Genomic DNA, 6,000 nt, shown 5'->3' on the forward strand with positions numbered 1-6,000 from the left:
AAGTCCCGCTTCAGCAGGAGTACAATCTTGGCTATCTCTGGAGCACACCCTCTTTGTGCTTTCAGAAAACACTTCCCAGAAGATGTCACCTCAATAATGCTGGTCTCTTCTTAATTACCACTAAATTCTTAGCTCCAGCTAACCAGCATCAATAGTCCCAGTAATGGAAAGTTTTTGCTTTAGTAGTTCTAGTATCTTCTTAACCACAGCTGATTCTTCAGCCCCAGCTAACCAGAGATACAAAATCTTCACAATCAAAACAGCAATGGCCCTGAAAGTGTCTTTAATATTCCCTCTGAAATTTCACAATCCAGACCTCCATCTTCTGTACTTTTCTCAACATTATCTTCCAAGCTCCTATACAACATCTGACAGAGCTCTTAACAACAAATGGATCTTCAAGTCCAAAGTTCCAAAGTCCTTCCACAGTCCTCCCCAAAACATGGTCAGGTTTTCTCAGGAATACCCCACTCCCAGTACCAATTTGTCTTAGTCAGGGTTTCTATTCCTGCACAAACATCATGACCAAGAAGTAGTTGGGGGAGAAGGGTTTATTCAGCTCACATTGCCACATTGCTGTTCATCACTGAAAGAAGTCAGGACTGGGACTCAAGCAGGTCAGGGAGCAGGAGCTGATGCAGAGGCCATGGAGGGATGTTCCTTACTGGCTTGCTTCCCCTGGCTTGCTCAGCCTGCTATCTTATAGAACCCAAGACTAACAGCCCAGAGATGGTCCTACCCACAAGGGGCCGTTCCCCCTTGATCACTAATTGAGAAAATGCCTTACAGTTGGATCTCATGGAGGTATTTCCTCAACTGAAGCTCATTTCTCTGTGATAACTCTATCTGTGTCAAGTTCACACAAAAGTAGCCAGTACAGTTTAACTCCCTAAAACTTCAATTGGGGCTAGGTGTGGTAGTAGCACATGCCTTTAAACCTAGCACTCCAGAGTCAGAGGCCTCTGTTAGTTTGATGGTAGCCTGGACTACTACACAGTGTGTTCCTGGTTACACTGATCTACATAATGAGACCCTGTCAAAACCAAAACCAAAACCAAAACCAAAACCAAAACCAAAACCAAAACCAAAACCAAAACCAAAACCAAAACCAAAACCAAAACCAAAATAATACTTCAGTTGTTGTGGAAAACTGACTTACCTAGTGGAAGTGTGATTTAAACTTCTGCTGGAAGCACCACATACCTGGGCCAAAGATTTTATAATGCAGTGGATTAGGAAATCCAATGCTTTGGTTCCCAAACCACTTTGAACAAAACCTCTATCCCTTGTCTAGTTTCTCTCATCTCTGACTGGCCTGAAACAGTGTCAATGCAGATATCAGGTACCATGCCCTCTGTGGACTATATCAGATATGTGAGGGACACAGCCTAGATTATACTTCTGCTCAACCCATCAGGATTGTGTGTGTTAGGGTCTAGCTGTACAGTTTTCTTCCTGTTCCAACTTACCAGAGGGGACCATTTAGAAATTATAAGTACAGGAAATCTCAAAGTAAATGGTGTGCCCTACAAATTGGCAACTATAAATAAAATTAATGGCCATCTGAGTATAAAATCCATTATCATGGTCCAGCTACCTGGACAGAGGATGGGTCCGGAGGCTACCATACTCCCATGGATATGTGAAACCATGTTATCAGGGTAAGGCACAGTTGAAATTATTATTATTATTATTATTATTATTATTATTATTATTATTATTATTACTTCTACTATATTATAATGTGACATATAAAATTATTATTAACTGTACAATCCAAGTACAGTTGAATTTATTACTAATATAACTCCCAAAGCCCTTAATATATTGTTGTATAATAGTGTCCTCAGAGGATCGAAACCTTCCACCCTGCAGGAATCTCCTTAAGCAGGGAGATAAACAACTCAAAAGAGCTTCAGGAAGCTCTTTAAGCAGGAAGGCAAACACCTCCAAACAGCTTCAAGGAGTCCCCCAAACTTAAAACAGTCATTAGGCTCCTCCATGCCAGAGGAAGGACTAAAAGCTGAGAGTCCTTCTCAGATGCAGAAAGCTGAGCTACAATTGAGGAGTATCTTGGAAGATGAGACTAGTTTCCCGAAAGAAGTAGAAACCAGCAGAGCTGGAGCTACCTTGCCTGGAAGAGGTATAGACCCACTGAGGCACGTGGAAGACTCTCTCCAAACTGTTGTGCTGCCTGCAGGCCGTGCAGTGTGCTCCAGGTCCCCGGCTTTGTGAGCTCTCGCCCATGCTGTGGTGGGCTTTGGTGATGCAGCTGCCTTTGAGTCATTTCTGCTCCTGTAAGTAACCCCTTGCACATATTCCTTTAAGGAATCCCAGTAAAATTCATTGGTCCACCAAGTTGGACTTCAGTGACATTTTTAATATACTCAGGAATTCAAGGCCCATACCTAAACAATAAAAAATATACAGCAAACCATTAGCCTATATCAAACTAAATGGAGTGAAACTGGAAGCAATCCCACTAAAATCAGGGAATAGACAAGGCTGCCAACTTTCTCCCTACCTATTCAATATAGTACTTGAAGTCCTAGCCAAAGAAATACCACAACAAAAGGAGATCAAGGGGATAAAAATTGGAAAGAAGTCAAAATATGACTATTTGCAGATGATATGATTGTATATATAAGTGACCCTAAAAATTCCACCAGAGAATTCCTGAACCTGATATACGGCTTCATTGCAGTAGCTGGATATAAAATTAACTCAAACAAATCAGTGGCCTTTCTCTACACAAAGGATAAATAGGCTGAGAAAGAAATTAGTGAAACAGCACCCTTCACAATAGTTACAAAAAATATAAAATACCTTGGTGTGACTCTAACTAAGGAAGTGAAAGATCTGTATGGCAAGAACTTCAAGTCTCTGACGAAAGAAATTGAAGATCTCAGAAGATGGAAATGTCTCCCATGCTCATGGATTGGCAGGATTAATATAGTAAAAATGGCTATCCTGCCAAAAGCAATCTACATATTCAATGCAATTCCCATCAAAATTCCAAATCAATTCTTCACTGAGATAGAAAGGTCAATTTGCATATTCATCTGGAATGACAAAAAACCTAGGATGGCAAAAACTATTCTCAACAATAAAAGAAACTCTGGTGGAATCACCATGCCAGACCTCAAGCTGCACTACAGAACAATTTTGATAAAAACTGCATGGTACTGGTACAGCGACAGACAGGGAGATCAATGGGACAGAATTGAAGACCCAGCAATGAACTCACACACCTATGGTCACTTGACCTTTGACAAGGGATCGATCTAAAACCATGAATTGGAAAAAAAGACAGCATTTTCAACAAATGATGATGGCACAAAGGGAGGTTATCACTTAGAAGAATGCAAATTGATCCATTCTTATCTTCTTGTACAAAGCTCAAGTCTAAGTAGATCAAAGAACTCCACATAAAACCAGACTAAATTTTATAGAGGATGAAGTAGGTAAAAGCCTGGAAGTTATAGGCAAAGTGGAATCATCCCTGAACAGAAGAGCAATGGCTTGTGCAGTAAGATCAGGAATCAGCAAAAGGGACCTCATAAAATTGCAAAACTTCTGTAAGGCAAAAGATACTGTCAATAAACAAAAAGACCACCAACAGATTGGGAAAGGATTTTTTTCTAATCCTAAATCTGATAGGGAACTAATATCCAATATCTACAAGGAGCTCAAGACACTGGACCACAGAAATTCAAGTAACCCCATTAAAAATGGGGTACAGAGCTAAACAAATAATTCCCAAGTGAGGAATACTGAAGGGATGAGAAACACCTGAAAAAATGTCCAACATCCTTAATCATCAGGGAAATGCAAATCAAAACAACCCTGAGATTCCACCTCACACCAGTCAGAATGGCTAAGTGTGAAAATTCAGGTGACAACAGATGCTGGCATGGATGTGAAGGAACACTCCTTCATTGCTGGTGCCATTGCAAGCTTGTACAAACACTCAGGAAATCAGTCTGGCAGTTCCTCAGAAAAGTTGACATTGTCCGACTGGAAGATGCAGCAATACCTCTCCTGGGCATATTCCCAGAAGATGTTCCAACTGGTAATAAGGACACATGCTCCACTATGTTCATAGCAGCCTTATTTATAAAAGTCAAAAGCTGGAAAGAACCCATATGTTCCTCAACAGAGGAATGGATATAGAAAATGTGGTACATTTACACAAGAGAATACTACTCAGCTATTAGAAACAATGTATTTATGAAATTCTTCAACAAATGGATGTATCTGGAGGATATTATCCTAAGTGAGGTAACCCAATCTCAAAAGGAACCACTTGATATGCACTCACTGATAAGTGGATATTAGCCAAGAAACTTAGAATATCCAAGATTCAATTTGCAAAACACAAGAAAATCAAGAAGTAGGAAGACCAATATGTGGATACTTCATTTCTCCTTAGAATTGGGAACAAAATACCCATGGAAGGAGTTACACAGACAAAGTTTGGAGCTAAGATGAAAGGATGGACCACCTAGAGACTACCCCATCCAGGGATCCATCCTATAATCAGCCACCAAATGCAGACACTATTGTACATGCCTGCAAGATTTGGCTGAAAAGACCCTGATATAGCTGTCTCTTGTGAGGCTATTCCAGTGCCTGGCAAATACAGAAGTGGATGGTCATAGTCATCTATTGGATGGAACTCAGGGCCCCAATTGTGGAGCTAGAGAATATACCCAAGGAGCTGAAGGGGACTGCAACCCTATAGGTGGAACAAAAAAATAACTAACTAGTGCCCTCAGATCTTGTGTCTCTAGCTACATAAGTAGCAAAAGATGGCCTAGTCAGCCAGTATTGGGAAGAGAGGCCCCTTGGTCTTGCAAACTTTATATGCCCCAGTACAGGGGAATCCAGGGCCAAGAAGTGGGAGTGGGTGGGTTGGGGAGCAGTGCATGGAACATGGTATAGGGTACTTGCAGGATAGCATTTGAAATGTAAATGAAGAAAATATCTAATAAAAATTTAAAAAAATTAAAAACTATTGTCTTGAGTGGGGTAACTCAGTCACAAAAGACCATGCATGTTATGTACTCACTGATAAGTGAATATTAGTCAAAGAACATGGAATACCCAAGATACAACTCATGGAGCCAATGAAGCTCAAGCAGAAGGAAGATCAGTGTGAATGCTTCAGCCCTACTTAGAAAGGGGAACAAAATACTCATGGGAAATAGAGGGTGAAAGGGACTGGGATGTAAGAGAAGAGGGGTAGGTGAAAAAGAGGGAAGAATCATATATCAGAGGAGATGGAGGAAATGTAATGTGGGTCGGGAACCTGAATAGCAGTGTATAGCAAATGGGGATGGGGAACTGGATGTAGCAACCCGAAAGTCCCCAATGCCAAAAAGCAAAGGACTCACAGGACTCCAACAGGATTACATTAGCCAAAATACACCACAAAAGGGGAGAGAGAACCTTTAAAGATCATATCCAGAGGTTGGCATGGTTGAGGGATGGGACCCCACACTCAGTTCCAAAATTTTAATCCATAATTCCTCCTTTCTATAGGAAATACAAGAAAAAAAAAAAGAGTGGATCAAGACTGAAGGAAACGTTATCCAGAGACTACCCTATCTGGGGATCCATCCCACATGCAGACGCCAAACCCAGACACTATTGCTGATAAAGAAAGAAGTGCTTGCTGACAGGAGCCTGATACAACTGTCTCCTGGGAGGGTCTTCTACATCCTGACCAATACAAATGTGGATTCTCACAGCCAACCATTGGACAGAGCAAAGGGAAGCCAGTGGAGGAGTAAGGAGAAGTACTCAAGAAGCTGAAGGGGCCTTATCTGGCATCAATGTGAGAGGAGGCCCTTGGTTTTGTGAAGGTTTGATGTCCCATTGTAGAGGAATGCTAGGGCAGTGAGGCAGTAGTAGCTAGGTCAGAGGGGGAGCACCCTCATGGAAGTAGGGTAAAGGGGGTTGGAAGAGGGTGTTTGCAGAGGGGAAACCTGGAAAGGG

This window comes from Mus caroli, unplaced genomic scaffold (genome assembly GCF_978045245.1).
Source record: "Mus caroli unplaced genomic scaffold, Mus_caroli_1 scaffold_5, whole genome shotgun sequence".
Taxonomy (NCBI): Eukaryota; Metazoa; Chordata; class Mammalia; order Rodentia; family Muridae; genus Mus; species Mus caroli.